The sequence below is a fragment of the Mesoplodon mirus genome, assembly GCF_964341445.2.
Source record: "Mesoplodon mirus genome assembly, chromosome: 4".
Taxonomy (NCBI): domain Eukaryota; kingdom Metazoa; phylum Chordata; class Mammalia; order Artiodactyla; family Ziphiidae; genus Mesoplodon; species Mesoplodon mirus.
The window spans coordinates 6,136,845-6,153,820 of record NC_138979.1 but is presented as its reverse complement, the minus strand read 5'-3'; positions in this window follow the sequence as shown (position 1 = coordinate 6,153,820).

The window sequence follows — 16,976 nt, the reverse complement described above, 5'->3', positions numbered from 1 at the left end:
CCCACCCTCCCTATCCCACCCCCAGGTGGTCACAAAGCACCAAGCTGATCTCTCTGTTCTAGGCAGCTGCTTCTCACTAGCTGTCTGTTTTACATTTGGCATTGTATATATGTCCATGCCACTCTCTCACTTCAACCAGCTTACCCTTTGCCTTCCCTGTGTCCTCAAGTCCATTCTCTACGTCTGTGTCTTTATGCCTGTCCTGCCCTCAGGTTCTCCAGAACCATTTTTTTTTTCAGATTCCATATATATGTGTTAGCATATGGTATTTGTTTTTCCTCTTTCTGACTTACTTCACTCTGTATGACAGACTCTAGGTTCATCCACCTCACTACAAACAACTCAGTTTCGTTTCCTTTTATGGCTGAGTAATATTCCACTGTATATATGTGCCATATTTTCTTTATCCATTCATCTGTTGATGGACACTTAGGTTGCTTCCATGTCTTCGCTATTGTAAATAGAGCTGCAATGAACATTGTGGTACATGACTCTTTTTGAATTCTGATTTTCTCAGGGTATATGCCCAGCAGTGGGATTGCTGGGTCGCATGGTAGTTCTATTTTTAGTTTTTTAAGGAGCCTCCACACTGTTCTCCATAGTGGCTGTATCAATTTACATTCCTACCAATGGTGCAAGAGGGTTATCTTTTCTTCACACCCTCTCCAGCATTTATTGTTTGTAGATTTTTTGATGATGGCCATTCTGACTGGTATGAGGTGATACCTCATTGTAGTTTTGATTTGCATTTCTCTAATGATTAGTGATGTTGAGCATCCTTTCATGTGCTTGTTGCCAATCTGCATATCTTCTTTGAAGAAATGTCTATTTAGGTCTCCTGCCCATTTTTGGATTGGGTTGTTTTTTGATATTGAGCTGCATGAGCTGCTTGTAAATTCTGGAGATTAATCTTTATCAGTTGCTTTGTTTACAAATATTTTCTCCCATTCTGAGGGTTGTCTTTTCATCATGTTTATGGTTTCTTTGCTGTGCAAAAGCTTTTAAGTTTCATTAGGTCCCATTTGTTTATTTCTGTTTTTATTTCCCTTTCTCTTGGAGCTGGGTCAAAAGGGATCTTACTGTGATTTATGTCAAAGAGTGTTCTTCCCATGTTTTCTTCTAGGACTTATATAGTGTCCGATCTCACATTTAGGTCTTTAATCCATTTTGAGTTTATTTTTGTGTATGGTGCTAGGGAGTGTTCTAATTTCATTCTTTAACATATAGCTGTCCAGTTTCCCCAGCACCACTTATTGAAGAGGCTGTCTTTTCTCCATTGTATATTCTTGCCTCCTTTATCCAAAATATGGTGACCATATGTGCGTGGGTTTATCTCTGGGCTTTCTAGCCTGTTCCATTGATCTATATTTTTGTTTTTGTGCCAGTACCATACTGTCTTGATTACTGTAGCTTTGTAGTATAGTCTGAAGTCCAGGAGCCTGATTCCTCCAGCTCCGTTTTTCTTTCTCAAGATTGCTTTGGTTTTTCAGGGTCTTTTGTGTTTCCAGACAAATTGTGAAATTTTTTGTTCTGTGAAAAATGCCATTGGTAGTTTAACAGGGATTGCATTGAATCTGTAGATTGCTTTGGGTAGTATAGTCACTTTCACAATGTTGATTCTTCCAACCAAGATAATAGTATATCTCGCCATCTGTTTGTATCATCTTTAATTTCTTTCATCAGTGTCTTATAAGTTACTGCATACAGGTCTTTTGTCTCCTAGGTAGGTTTATTCCTAGGTATTTTATTCTTTTTGTTGCACTGGTAAATGGGAGTGTTTCCTTTATTTCTCTTTCAGATTCTTCATCATTAGTGTATAGGAATGCAAGAGATTTCTGTGCATTAATTTTGTATCCTGCTACTTTACCAAATTCATTGATTAGCTCTAGTAGTTTTCTGGTAGCCTCTTTAGGATTCTCTATGTATAGTATCATGTCATCTGCAAACAGTGACAGCTTTACATCTTCCTTTCCACTTTGGATTCCTTTTGTTTCTTTTTCTTCTCTGATGGCTATGGCTAAAACTTCCAAAACTATGTTGAATAATAGTGGTGAGAGTGGGCAACCTTGTCTTGCTCCTGATCTTAGAGGAAATGGTTTCAGTTTTTCACCATTGAGAATGATGTTGGCTGTGGGTTTGTCATATATGGCCTTTATTATGTTGAGGTAAGTTCCCTCCATGCCTACTTTCTAGAGGATTTTTATCATTAATGGGTGCAGAATTTTGTCAAAAGCTTTTTCTGCATCTATTGAGATGATCATATGTTTTTATCCTTCAATTTGTTGCTACGGTTTATCACATGGATTGATTTGCGTATATTAAAGAATCCTTGTATTCCTGAGATAAACCCCCCTTGATCATGGTGTATGATCCTTTTAATGTACTGTTGGATTCTGTTTGCTAGTATTTTGTTGAGCATTTTTGCATCTATATTCATCAGTGATATTGGCTTGTAGTTTTCTTTCTTTGTGACATCTTTGTCTGGTTTTGGTATCTGGATGATGGTGGCCTCATACAGTGAGTTTGGGAGTGTTCCTCCCTCTGCTATATTTTGGATGAGTTTGAGAAGGATAGGTGTTAGCTCTTCTCTAAATGTTTGATAGAATTCGTCTGTGAAGCCATCTGATCCTGAGCTTTTGTTTGTTGGAAGATTTTTAATCACAATCTCAATTTCAGTGCTTGTGATTGGTCTGTTTATATTTTCTGTTTCTTCCTGTTTCAGTCTCAGAAGACTGTGCTTTTCTAAGAATTTGTCCATTTCTTCCATGTTGTCCATTTTACTGACATATTTTTCCTTGTAATCTCTTATGATCCATTGTGTTTCTGCAGTGTCAGTTGTTACTTCTCCTTTTTCATTTCTAATTCTACTGATTTGAGTCTTCTCCCTTTTTTTCTTGATGAGTCTCGCTAATGGTTTATCAATTTTGTTTATCGTCTCAAAGAATCAGTTTTTAGCTTTATTGATCTTTGCTACTGTTTCCTTCATTTCTTTTTCATTTATTTCGGATCTGATCTTTATGATTTCTTTCCTTCTGCTAACTTTGGGGTTTTTTTGTTCTCCTGTCTCTAATCGCTTTAGGTGTAAGGTTAGGTTGTTTATTTGAGATGTTTCTTGTTTCTTGAGGTAGGACTGTATCGCTATAAACTTCCCTCTTAGAACTGCTTTTGCTGCATCCCATAGGTTTTGAGTTGTCGTGTTTTCATTGTCATTTGTTTCTAGGTAGCTTTTTATTTCCTCTTTGATTTCTTCAGTAATCTCTTGGTTATTTAGTAGTGTGTTGTCTAGTTTCCATGTGTTTGTATTTTTTCTGAGGTTTTTTTTTCTGTAATTGATATCTAGTCTCATAGAGTTGTGGTCGGAAAAGATACTTGATATGATTTCAATTTTCTTGAATTTACCAAGGCTTGATTTGTGACCCAAGATATGATCTATCCTGGAGAATGTTCCATGAGCACTTGAGAAGAAAGTTTATTCTGTTGTTTTTGGATGGAATGTCCTATAAATATCAATTGAGTCCATCTTGTTTAATGTATCATTTAAAGCCTGTGTTTTCTTACTTATTTTGAGTTCGGATGATCTGTCCATTGGTGAAAGTGAGGTGTTAAAATCCCCTGATTGTGTTACTGCTGATTTCCCCTCTTATGGCTGTTAGCATTTGTCTTATGTATTGAGGTGCTCCTCTGTTGGGTGCATAAATATTTACAATTGTAGTATCTTCTTCTTGGATTGGTCCCTTGATCATTATGTAGCGTCCTTCTTTGTCTGTTGTGATAGTCTTTAGTTTGAAGTCTAATTTGTCTGACAGGAGAATTGCTACTACAGCTTTCTTTTGACTTCCATTTGCATGGAATATCGTTTTCCATCCTGTCACTTTCAGTCTGTATGTGTCCCTAGGTCTGAAGTAGGTCTCTTGTAGACAGCAAATATATGAGTCTTGTTTATGTATCCATTCAGCCAGTCTATGTCTTTGGGTTGGAGCATTTAATCCATTTACATTTAAGGTAATTATCAATATGTATGTTCCTATTCCCATTTTCTTAATTGTTTTGGGTTTGTTCATGTAGGTCTTTTCCTTCTCTTTTGTTTCCTGCCTAGAAAAGTTCCTTTAGCATTTGTTGTAAAGCTGGTTTGCTGATGCTGAATTCTCTTAGCTTTTGCTTGTCTGTAAATGTTTTAATTTCTCTGTCAAATCTGAATGAGATCCTTGCTGGGTAGAGTAATCTTGGCTGTAGATTTTTCCCCTTCATCACTTCAAATGTGTCCAGCCACTCCCTTCTGGCTTGCAGGGTTTCTGCTGAAAGATCCGCTGTTAAATTTATGGGGATTCCGTTTTATGTTATTTGTTGTTTTTCCCTTGCTGCTTTTAATATTTTTTCTTTGTATTTAATTTTTGATAGTTTGATTAATGTGTGTTGGTGTGTTTCTCCTTGGATTTATCCTGTATGGGACTCTCTGCGCTTCCTGGACTTGACTATTTCCTTTCCCATATGAGGGAAGTTTTCAACTATAATCTCTTCAAATATTTTCTCAGTCCCTGTCTTTTTCTCTTCTTCTTCTGGGACCCCTACAATTCGAATGTTGGTGCATTTAATGGTGTCCTAGAGGTCTCTGAAACTGTCCTCAATTCTTTTCATTCTTTTTTCTTTATTCTGCTCTATGGTAGTTATTTCCAGTATTTTATATTCCAGGTCACTTATCTGTTCTTGTGCCTCAGTTATTCTACTATTAATTCCTTCTAGAGAAATTTTAATTTCATTTACTGTGTTGTTCATCGTTGCTTGTTTCATCTTTAGTTCTTCTAGGTCCTTGTTAAATGTTTCTTGTATTTTCTCCATTCTATTTCCAAGATTTTGCATCATCTTTACTATCATTATTCTGAATTCTTTTTCAGGTAGACAGCCTAAATTTCCTCTTTATTTGTTTGGTCTGGTGGGTTTGTGCCTTGCTTCTTCATCTGCTGTGTGTTTCTCTGTCTTCTCATTTTGCTTAACTTACTGCATTTGGGGTCTCTTTTTTGCAGGCTGTAGGTTCATAGTTCCCGTTGTTTTTGGTGTCTGCCCCCAGTGGCTAAGGTTGGTTCAGTGGGTTGTGTAGGCTTCCTGGTGGAGGGGACTGGTGCCTGTGTTCTGGTGGATGAGGCTGGATCTTGTCTTTCTGGTCGGTAGGACTGCATCTGGTGGTGTGTTTTGGGGTGTCTGTGACCTTATTATCATTTTAGGCAGCCTCTCTACTAATGAATGGGGTTTTGTTCCTGTCTTGCTAGTTGTTTTGCATAGGGTATCCAGCACTGGAGCTTGCTGCTCGTTGAGTGGAGCTGGATCTTAGCGTTGCGATGGAGATGTCTGGGAGAGCTTTCACCATTTGATATCACGTGGAGCTGGGAGATCTCTGGTGGACCAATTTCCTGATCTTTGCTCTACCACCTCAGAGGCACCAGGGCTGACACCCAGCCAGGCACCAAGACCCTGTCAGCCACAGGGCTCAGAAGAAAAGGGAGGCAAAATGAAAGAAAGAAAGAAAAAAATAAAATAAAATAATTTTCAAATAAAAAAATATTAAAATTAAAAAATATTAAAAAGTAATAAAAAAAGAGAGAAAGAAGAGAGCAACCAAACCAAAAAACAAATCCACCCCTGATAACAAGTGCTAAAAACTATACTAAAAAATTATGGACAGAACCCTAGGACAAATAGTAAAAGCAAAGCTATACAAACAAGTTCACACAAAGAAGCATAAACATACACACTCACAAAAAGGGAAAAAGGAAAAAAAGATATATATTTATATATATATAAAAAAAGGAAGAGAGCGACAAAATCAATAAACAAATCTACCAATGATAATAAACTCTAAATACTGAACTATGATAAACATAAAACCAGAAACAAATTATTTGCAGAAAGCAAACCCCAAGTCTACAGTTGCTCCCAAAGTCCACCTCCTCAATTTTGGGATGATTCGTTGTCTATTCAGGTATTCCACAGATGAAGGTACATCAAGTTGATTGTGGAGATTTAATCTGCTGCTCCTGAGGCTGCTGGGAGAAATTTCCCTTTCTCTTCTTTGTTCGCACAGGTCCTGGGATTGAGCTTTGGATTTGGACCCACCTCTGCCTATAGGTTACCCTCAGACATCTGTTCCCCACCCAGACAGGATGGGGTTAAAGGAGCAGCTGATTCGGGGGCTCTGGCTCACTCAGGCCAGGGGGAGGGAGGGATATGGAGTGCAGGGCGAGCCTGCGGCGGCAGAAGCCGGCGTGACATTGCACCAGCCTGAGGCGTGCCATGCGTTCTCCCGGGGAAGTTGTCCCTGGATCCCGGGACCCTGGCAGTGGCGGGCTGCAGAGGCTCCTGGGAGGGGAGGTGGGGATAGTGACCTGTGCTTGCACACAGGCCTCTTGGTGGCGGCAGCAGCAGCCTTAGCATCTCATGCCCGGCTCTGGGGTCTGCGCTGTTAGCCGGAGTTTGGGATTGACATATACATACTACTATATATAAAATAGATAATCAACAGGGACTCACTGTATAGCACAGGGAACTCTGCTCAATATTCTATAATAACCTAAATGGGAAAAGAATTTGAAAAAGGATACGTGTATATATATTATACAACTGAATCACTCTGCTGTACACCTGAAACTAACACAACATTGTTAATCAACTATAGTCCAATATAAAATAAAAATTTAAAATAAAAGTTTGCACTAGTCTACTTCTTGAACACCCTAAATGAGCACTTGTGTATTCACTTAATAATTCGTTCCACAAACGTTTGTTTAAATGCCAGCTACATGCCAATGAGTTATGTCAGGCACTGAGGATGTGAAGATAAGTACGGTAAGGTCTTGTACTCTAGAAGCTCATAGTCTAGCAGCATAGTGAGGAAATGTGTAAATAAAAAAATTACGATAAAGTGAGTGAACAGCTAATAAATATATAAGCATACACACACATGTAAACTGTAGCAAAAAGATGAGGGGAAGTGCTATCTGAGCAAAATATATCAGACTCCCTGACATAAAGCATCCCCGGGTGAGAACCTCTGCATATGGGCAAGTGGAAGCAAAAAGTAGCTGAAGCATCAATGAGGCATCAAGCAGACCTCGGGGCAGATGGAGTGCACACTTTCCCTGCCCTTGTTTGAGATTCCAGTGAGTCCCCTGTTTTGGATCCAGCTTGGTTTCCAGCTTTCACTTCTGGGGAATAGCTTTTTTTTTTTTTTTTTTTTTTGCGGTACGCGGGCCTCTCACTGTTGTGGCCTCTCCCGTTGCAGAGCACAGGCTCCGGACGCACAGGCCCAGCAGTCACGGCTCATGGGCCCAGCTGCTCCGCAGCACGTGGCATCCTCCCAGACCGGGGCACAAACCCGTGTCCCCTGCATCGGCAGGCAGACCCTCAACCACTGTGCCACCAGGAAAGCCCATCTGAGGAATACCTTGATATTTCTCTTGACCCTGGAGTTTGCTCCACAATAAAATTAAAACTTGTTCTTTATCACACTGACTTGGTTCTTGTCTCCCAGATGTGGACTTGCCCAGAGCCAGGCCTGCTTTTCCATTTAGCTCAGAAACCCTCACCCCAGGCTTTAGACCTTCTCTTATCCTGTCCTGATGTGCTCATCCTCTTACCTCTGACCCAGATGTGCCAATGAATTTGCCCTGCTTCCATGACCCCAATCCCAATTTGATTCTGATGAGTGGAGTGTTACAGAAAAGTTTTTTTCCAAGGAGTAAATGCAGACAGTTATTGTAGTTGAATGGAACAGAATGTTCGAAGTTGCAGAGATCTGAAAAAGTAAAGTGTGTTTAGTAACCCAGATTTGATATGGTTATTATACAGACTACAGAGTAGAGAGTGGCAAAGATTAAACTAAAGAATAGAAAAGGGCCAGACTGAAGGGGACCTCATGCAAAGGAACATATAGTTTACTCTGTGGTTAGTGGAGAACCACTGTTAGATTTCAAAGGGGGAGGCATGTGATCATATCTGGATCTTAAACTATTGCTCTGGAGGCAATATGGTGTATGGAGGAGTGGAAAGGATTGAGGAGAAAGAAAGAGTTACCTGGCCATTGGCAGGGGCCAGGTAAGAAATGAGAGCCTAAACTTAAAGTAGAGAACAGATTTGAGATATACATGGGAGGTATTTCAGAATCTATGTCACCTTGGACGGTGGACAGGGAAAAGCAGCAGTCTAGAACAGCGCTTCTGAATGTGTCTTGGTGAAGTCTGTTATAGAATTTCCAATCCATTGTGGACCACCTCTTTTGTAAAATGAAAGAAAATGATCATGTGCTTGGATGTTCCAGAAATGTCAACTTGCTATAGAAGTGTCTAATGCTTACTTTCAATTTCCGTACTAAACTTGTTACAGTGGTAATCTGTGGTCTAACTCATCTGCAGACCACACTTTGAGTACCACTGTTCTAGAAGGAGTCCAGAGTTTCTGACTTGGATGACTAGATGGTTGGAGATGACTTTAGCCAAGGTAAGGAACAGAGAGGTGCATTTAGAGTTTGTGGATGAGTTCCATTTGGGACATGTTATTCTTGATGTCTCAGTGGAACACAGATGGAGAAATCCATGAGGCTGCTGGCAATTCAGCTTGCATGCGTTTCATTTGTAGAGAATGTCTCACATAGGGTAGGTATTTAGTAAGGTATTTTTTTAATGAATAAATTGAAGCAAATTTCCCATTTAACTGTCTGTGTGGTAAGTACACTGTGCCTCTTGGAACAAGCAATGGGCAAGACATGGGGGGTAAATATCATCTAATAATATCCTCTCAGGCACCTGAGAAACTACACCACAATCTGAAAATCTGAATAGGAGGACTTTTAAAACAGCACATGACAGGGACTTCCCTGGCGGTCCAGTGGTTGAGAATCCACCTTCCAGTACAGGGGATGAGGGTTCAATTCCTGGTCTGGGAACTAAGATCCCACATGCCGCGGGGCTACTGAGCCCACGTGCCACAACTACTGAGCCTGCGTGCTTCAACTAACACCTGACGCAGCCAAAAAATTAAATAAACAAGTAAGTAAAGCAGCAGATGACATGAAAAGTTGACTTTTGCACAAAGGAAAAATGAACTCTTTCTCAACCATTTCTGAGCCTTCCTCCATGCCTCCCCGATCAGGGACCTCCACGGACTAAGACCTTCCACCACAAGTGTTCTACTTTTAAGTGCTTGAGAAGTCATTCCACTGCTTCCTACACTACACCGGGAAGCAACTCCTTCCACCCCCTCTGCCAGCAAATGTCTCCTGAGTGTCTATGATGTTCCAGGACTTGTTCTACACACTTTGGAAACTCCAGTAAACAAAACTGACAGAAAGCCCTGGCTCCATGAGGCATGCATTCTGGGATGAGGAAATAGATAGCAAACATTATAAGTAAGTCTGATTACATGGTATATTAGAAGTTGATAAGTGCTGTGGAATAAAGGAGAGGAGGGTCAAGAGGATTGACGAGAGCAGGCTGGGGGCTGTGGTTTGCAATTTTCAACCGGCTTGTTAGAATAGAGCTCATAGAGAAGACAATATCTCAGCAAGGACTCAAGAGGGGTGAAGCAGCTCACCAAGTGAGAAGCAGCGAGAAGGGCACTCCAGGCAGAGGGAACAGCAAGTGCAAAGGACGGACGGCAGTGACTTCCTGGCCGCCCGGTGGTTAGGACTCAGCACTTCTACTGCAGGGGGCAGGGGTTCCATCCCTGGTCGGGGACCTCAGGTCCCACAAGCCTCTCGGCCAAAAAGACATACTTCCTACCCTCCAGGAGTTCAAAGCTTAGGGGGAAAACATGTAAATTTAATTTTTTAAGAAAAAGGTCTGTTCCAGGGACAGCAGGAAGGCCAGCTGTGGCAGAGCAGAATGAGCAAAAGGGTGAGAAAGGCCAGAGATGCATTCACAGAGGCAATGGGGAGGGGCGGACTGGGTCAGGCTTCCACTCTGAGGGAAACGGGGAATTCATGGAGAGTTCCGAGCAGAGGAGTGAGGTCATCTGACTTAGACCATACAGGGAGTGCTCTGGGGGTTATGCTGAGAACGCACTATAGGAGGAGGGTCGGAGCACGGTGACCTGTTAGGAGCTATTTCAGTAGCTGTGGAGGCGGGCAGGAGTGTTTGGATTCTGGATGTATTGTGAAGGTAGAGCCCACAGAATCTCTTGTTAGGTTGGATACAGGGTGTGAGAGAAAGATGAGTTGAAGAGGACACCAAGGTTTTGTCTTGGACACGGGAGGGATGGAGTTAGCATCACCTGGACAGGGCAAACTGTGGGCAAAGAGGTTCGTTGAACAATATCAGGCCTGATGTTTTTACTCTGAGGCTGTGTTTCTACACATTGGTATTTCCAGTGCCAAATACGGTGCCTACTAGGTTGGGAGAAAACACACGCTGAGTGGACAAATGAGTGAGTGAATGGATGATTAAATACAATCCCCGCGGGGCAGGCAACCTGAGGTCTTGCTGCTTCCTCAGGTTCTACCCAGGAAGCATTGGGCAAAATCTCTCTTTGCTTTCAGATTCCCAAAAGCTATCTGAATTTCTTTCATCCATGCATGTCATACCCACCCAGGAATTTTCAGTCCAGCATAGGGATAGAGTAATGTCCTCATTCTCAGAGACACCTATCCCAACTCTCTTCCTTCTTCTTCAACTATCTTCTTCCATCCTACAGTCCAGATAATCTTGATCTGTTTCCAGGAATAAGAAAAACTGCCTAATTGTATATTTTTCCAAATCAAAAGATTTTATGCTTGGTTTTCAGCTTCTAAAATGCCAAACTTAAGAATCATACTCTTGTTCTCTGAGTTTAGATCAGCTGATTCAAATGTGGCAAGATACTATTTTAATTTATTAACCAGTGGCATACCACTGGTTGAATCAGGGTAAGGGGAGAGGTGCAAAGGAATGCCAGGAATGAAACACTCCAGTTAATATATCAAATATTATGCTGCTACTTTTTGATCTTTTTTTTTTTTTTTTTTGCGATACATGGGCCTCTTACTGTTGTGGCCTCTCCCATTGCGGAGCACAGGCTCCAGACGCGCAGGCTCAGAGGCCATGGCTCACGGGCCCAGCCACTCCACGGCATGTGGGATCTTCCCAGACTGGGGCACGAACCCGTGTCCCCTGCATCGGCAAGCAGACTCTCAACCACTGCGCCACCAGGGAAGCCCTTGATCGTTCTGATGAAACAGATTTGTCCCAGGAATAGGCTCTTTTCTACACAATCATCTTATAATTATTATCAGCTTGCCAGCTGATCCAGAGTAAATTAGTCTGATGGTATTTAAGTAAAACCAGATTCGGTCCACGAAATTATGCAAACTGTAACAATGTTGACACTGGTCACACTGTGCAAGCTAATAATTAGACATTGTCTATGTCATTTTCTGAACTTTCCAAGAGAACACTAAACAGTAAGGCATTTGTTAATGGTAGAACATTTCCAGGGGAAAATGGCTCGTAGGAGAATTGAGGGGAAAAGGATCAACAGTACACAGTGATGAGAATGAAATGTGAAGGGGTTTTTGAGGAAAGAGCAGAGAAATGGATATTTCAACAATAAGACAGAGTATCCTCTACCTTTGAATTCTGCCAGTGTTAATATCCTATCTAATTAATTTTTTTATAGGTTAATCTCCATCTCTTGTTTGTGAAGATGCCAACTCCCTGTGAGCTCATTAAATAGCAGCAGATTCTTTAACTCAGGAGGGAGAGTTCCTGGAACCCTTAAAATTTCTGAAATTCATAAAGTCCATCATAATCTATCACCTTCCCGATACAATGTAGTTTCATATAACTTCAAAATAATACGCAAATGATCCAACTCTCACTTGATCAGCTTCTGTCCTGGCTGAAACACTTACTGAATCCATTTCACAAATTTTGGTTTTTCTAATTTTCATGAAGAACATATGGCTGACTTGTTTATATCATAGATCCTATCACCAATGAATTTAACATTCCACTCTTTATCCAAAAGGTCTATTTTCTGGCTAAGAACTAATACTTCTTTAGTCTCCTTCACTTACCTCATCATTCTAGAAGTTGTCTTCCTTTCAGGCATCATTTATCTATTTTCTGGCAGAAGAAAAAATTTTTCATACACACACAAGACCATAAGTTGAGGCCGCCGCACCCCCAAATGCACACATCCTAGGCTGCACACTGGCTTCTGACCAAATTAGTCTCTAAGAGACTGAGTCCTGTTCACCAGCCTCTAGGATTCAAAGTAATCTCTCAGCAAAATCACAAATTATTTAATGTCATGAACTTCCACGACACCTGCAAAACGACAACTACAAACGTTAAATTCATGAAGACAAAGGTTCTACTCTCGTTTCCTTAGAAAATAGCACAACGTATTTGAAGTGAGTTTACGCAAAATCATATTAACATAGGCTAAATTTGAAGAGCTCTTTCGTTCATTGAACAAAAATTTAAGATAATCCCCTAGGTACTATGAATCATGCAGAGATGATTCTCCCACAGCCCCTGCTCCCAAAGAGCATACAGTCTGCCTCGAAAATTTACCATTCATTCAGCAAGTGTTTCTTAAGCTGTGCTAACCACTCTCATAGGTCTTGGGCACACAGCAGTGAACAAGATAGGCAATGTCCTTGCTCTACTGTGGGGAGACAAAAAAAAATAAACAAATACAATAGTAGGTAGTGATACTGGCTACAATAAAAATGTAGCAAGGAATTGTGATTAAAAAATAACTGGAGACGTTTATTTATTTATTTGTTTATTTATTTATGGCTGCGTTGGGTCTTCGTTGCTGCATGCAGGCTTTCTCTAGTTGCGGCGAGTGGTGACTACTCTCTGTTGTGGTGCGCGGGCTTCTCATTGCAGTGGTTTCTCTTGTTGCAGAGCACGGGCTCTAGGCGCACAGGGTTCAGTAGTTGTGGAGCACGGGCTCAGTAGCTGTGGCTCGTGGGCTCTAGAGCACAGGCTCAGTAGTTGTGGCTCATGGGCTTAGTTGCTCCACGGCATGTGGGACCTTCCCGGACCAGGGCTCAAACCCGTGTTCCCTGCATTGGCAGGCGGATTCTTAACCACTGCGCCACCAGGGAAGCCCCTGGAGAAGCTTCTTGAAAGGACATCAGAGATCAGGCAAACTGTGGCCTGTGCCAAGTCCTGCCTGCCATCTTGTTTTTATATGACCCATGCACTAAAAATGTTTTTTACAGTTTTAAATGTAAAAAGGATCATTAGCTTTCCATAAAAACAGTTGCTCAAAGTGCTCAAAATACTGCCTCTTAGCCTGCATAAGCCTAAATTCTTCACTATCTGGCTCTTTACCAGAAAAATTAGCAGACCCCTGGATTGGGTGACCAGAAGAGGACTGTCTGTGGAGGAGATGCTCAAACTGAGAAGTGAATGGCAAGAAAGAGTCAGCAGTGGAGCGATGTGGGAAGAAAAACTGTGTATCTTATGGTAGAAATGGGATTGATGTATTCCAAGAGGAAAAGGAAAGCAAGGTAGCTGGAGGGTAAACAGGGGAAGAGTTCAGATTTAAAAGGGCGGGGGGGACTTCCCTGGTGGTTCAGTGGTTGTCCATTTGCCAATACAGGGGACACGGGTTCAAGCCTTGGTCCAGGAAGATCCCACATGCCCCGGAGCAACTAAGCTCGTGCGCCACAACTACTGAGCCGGCGCTCTAGAGCCTGTGCTCCGCAACAAGAGAAGCCACCGCAATGAGAAGCCCGTGCACCACAATGAAGAGTAGCCCCCGCTCGCCACAACTAGAGAAAAGCCCGTGCACAGCAACGAAGACCCAATGCAGCCATAAATAAATAAATAAATTTTAAAAATAAATAAATAAAAGGGGGTGGGGGGGAGCTAAACAATGCAAACCAGGCATGGGTGAGATGAGATAATTCAATTCAAAGTACACAAGGTAGAAAATGGCTAAACAGAACTTCATCATGTCGATGTTTCCTAATGTACTTCAACAGTCTTCAATGAATGGTACTTGAGCTGTCTCCAGATTTTCTAACTTACAGACAAAGCCTCTATAAAACTCCCAGGTAGGTATCTTGACAAACTTTTGCAAGTAAATCATTAGGTCAAATTCCTGGTGGTGGGTCAAATACTATGGATATTTTTGATAGTAAAAGTGGGTACTACGGAAGATTGGGAGGAGGGAAAGAAGAGGGCATTTGACTTAAAAATGATGCAAGCAAAGGCTAGGAGTAAGAACCTCATTGGCATGCATGGGGAAGAGCGCCAACCCTGGGTCAGCTGGAGATGAGAAAGTGTTATTTAATTAGCAATAGGAGTAAGACAGGTAACACTGGTTTATAGAAAATGAAGAAGGTCCTATCCATGGACCCAATTCAGATGGAGCAGGGTGGATGACCATGGTGTTTTCATATTCCTTGTTTCTGCCACTGATCTGAGATCAAGAGGGAAGAAGCAGTCGTTCGTTTGGATCATCTGATGCTTTTCTTAAGACTTGTCATCAGAAGATGTGGACTATGATAGTAGTGGGGGAAAAAATGGAAACTGTTCTGGGCTTCCCTGGTGGCGCAGTGGTTGAGAGCCCGCCTGCTGATGCAGGGGACACGGGTTCGGGCCCCGGTCCGGGAAGATCCCACATGCCACAGAGCGGCTGGGCCCGTGAGCCATGGCCGCTGAGCCTGCGTGTCCGGAGCCTGTGTTCCGCCACGGGAGAGGCCACGACAGTGAGAGGCCCGCGTACCGCAAAAAACAAACAAACAAACAAACAAACAAAAAAATGGAAACTGTTCTGAGTAGAAGACCAAGTGGAAACTGCTTATATTGGTTCTGTAAAACTTAAATGATGACCTGCCTTGCCTCCTGGTTCCTCTATCAACTTCAACAGTTTAACACACATGTACGGAGCCTCTGTTGTGACACAGAACTGATAGTTCCAAAGGTAGGGGGGAAAATAAATAAACTGAGCTGTTGCCCTTGAGCTTACAATCTAGTCAGTTTCTCCAGGAAGAGTCAGTGATGTCCTTCTTGGTGGGGTCTCAGCCCGTTTGCACCCTTCTGTTACAGCACTTCTCAGACACATTATAGAACTAATTGTTCAGAAGATCACCCCCTCCGTGAGCTTCAAGAGGCGGGGAGTTCTGTCTTATACATATTGTATCCCTGGTGCCAAGCTTGGTTGCTGCTATTTACAAGGTGGAAGGTACATACGGAATGAATACACGGACAAGCAAATGATCAGATAGGATCCCATGATCACTGTACAGATGCCATAGAGAAGATACACACACATTCACTCATTTCCTATCAACCTCTGGCCTTTAGGTGGCAATAAAATAACCTGTCAACTCAGTTAATCCTATGAGGGGCCAGGGTGGGAGGTGGGAAAATCAGTTCATCAAACTTTTCAAAGTTGATCAATACCTCTATTTAAACTGCTCTTCTAGTTTCTCCACTAGATAAATCTCTCTGGGCTTCAGTTTCTCAACCTGCAAAGCCACAGGAGCAGACGTTTTGGAGCCAGCCCCATTGCTTACTTCAGGCCGCTTTCTCTGCACCTCATGTATTAAGTAAACTGAGGATAAAAACATCAGCCTCAAGAACTGTGGTCCAGATTAAGGGAGACTATAATTAACACAGAACCCAGAACACAGGAGATGTTGAATATGTATTTAGTACATATGATTTACATACCCAACATGTATGCCCTTCTCCTTTTCTTAACTAGATTAGAAGCTCCTTGAAGGCAGAGCCCATGTATTACCATTTTGTATCCTATCTTGATTCTTAGCCCATGAAAGATGGTAGGTATTTGGTAAATATTTGCTGCATGGTTAGAAGAAAGGACTTAAAAAGCTAAAGATTGCATTTGTACATTTCTTTTAGAAAATAAAATTTAGCATCGTTTAATCATAAAACTAACATATCATCATTGTACACAATTTTTAAAATACAGATAAATATACAGAAGAGAATTAAAATTACTCATTATCCCAAATCAAGAAAGAGTGGATGGGGCTTCCCTGGTGGCGCAGTGGTTGAGAGTCCGCCTGCCGATGCAGGGGACGCGGGTTCGTGCCCCGATCCCGGAAGATCCCACATGCCGCGGAGCGGCTGGGCCCGCGAGCCATGGCCGCGGAGCCTGTGTGTCCGGAGCCTGTGCTCCGCAACGGGAGAGGCCACAGCAGTGAGAGGCCCGCGTACAGCAAAAAAAAAAAAAAAAAAAAAAAAAAAGAAAGAGTGGATGGATCATGTCTATATGTGCACAGTATACCAGCCCTTGTTTTAAATACCAGGACACCTATTTCCTAGTACAGTTGAAATATAAATAAGTATGCATTCTAGGGGCTTTAGACATTTTCTTCAATGTGACAACTGTTTATATGTTCAGGTAGATGAGGAAAAGTGAGCAACAAGTGGTGTTTCATCGAATGCTGTTAATTGAGTGATTTTGCTAATTAACATGCTACATCCTAACAGTGAATGGATAGAGACGTTAATTGTCCTCTTCATTACAAAGGTGGCGTTAATGCCAAGGATTTGAAACAAACAGCACTTAACTCCCTGAACGCTGGATGAAGAAGGAGATGGATGTTTGCTTTTGATCATTCTGGTCTTTTCATGATCTGAATCAATAAGTATGCTTTATAACTTGGAGTCATGGTTCTAATTAGTTCTCCTGGCCCTGGATTACAAAGGACCAAAATATAAATTTTGGTCAAATCATATAAATCAAATCATACTTGCAAATTCCAACATGCTTCCTGGACTCATGCCATCTCAATAAAATAGTTTAAATGCCACCTGCTTGTTAAAAATGCTTTTCCCTAGGACAAAATATTTATACCAGCAAATTCAAATTACATTTGAAAGGAAAGGAAAATGTATTTTTAAGCTATGAATATTTTACATAATGCTACTATACCTAATGGGGTATATGATAAATAAATTCATAACGAAATAGAGAAAATATATCTGTATACGTCAAGAACTTTGAAACAAAAATTA